Source organism: Octodon degus, unplaced genomic scaffold (genome assembly GCF_000260255.1).
Source record: "Octodon degus isolate 3935 unplaced genomic scaffold, OctDeg1.0 scaffold00014, whole genome shotgun sequence".
Lineage (NCBI taxonomy): Eukaryota > Metazoa > Chordata > Mammalia > Rodentia > Octodontidae > Octodon > Octodon degus.
Window position 1 is genome coordinate 9,925,248 of NW_004524590.1, and position 594 is coordinate 9,925,841.

The following is a 594-nucleotide window of genomic DNA, read 5'->3' on the forward strand; positions in this document are numbered from 1 at the left end:
GGAGGAGGAGGAGGAGGAGGAAGAAGAAGAAGAAGAAGAAGAAGAAGAAGAAGAAGAAGAAGAAGAAGAAGAAGAAGAAGAAGAAGAAGAAGAAGAATCAGTATTATCAGCATGTATGGCTAACCCCAACAGCCTGGATGAGAGAGGGAAGGGAGTGCTATTTATTCCCATTTTCCAGATGAGTAAACTCAGTTTGTTTCGGTGAGTTGGGCCACGGTCAGTTACTAAAGCAAGTAGCAGAGTTGAGCTTTGAATCAGGTTTGCCAGACAATAAAGACCACCGTTTTCCAAGCTGCTCCTGACTATTGGCCCACGGTGCTCAGGAACACACACACGCACACACACACACACACACACACGATTGTTCAAAAAAACCCCTACAATATGCATATGGACCACCAGGTGGCGCCTTGAAGCCACGGTTGGGACAACCATTCTCGCTGAGCGGGTTTTTCTTGAGCGGGAAAATCAAGGGTCTGCTAGACGGTAGGTAGGGAGGCTGGGGTTGGTGGCTTTGTGCATCTGACCTGCCCCTTAGCTAAGGACCCAGGGTGCTTGAGGTTTGGACCAGCATGTGCTCAGCACACTGCTAGA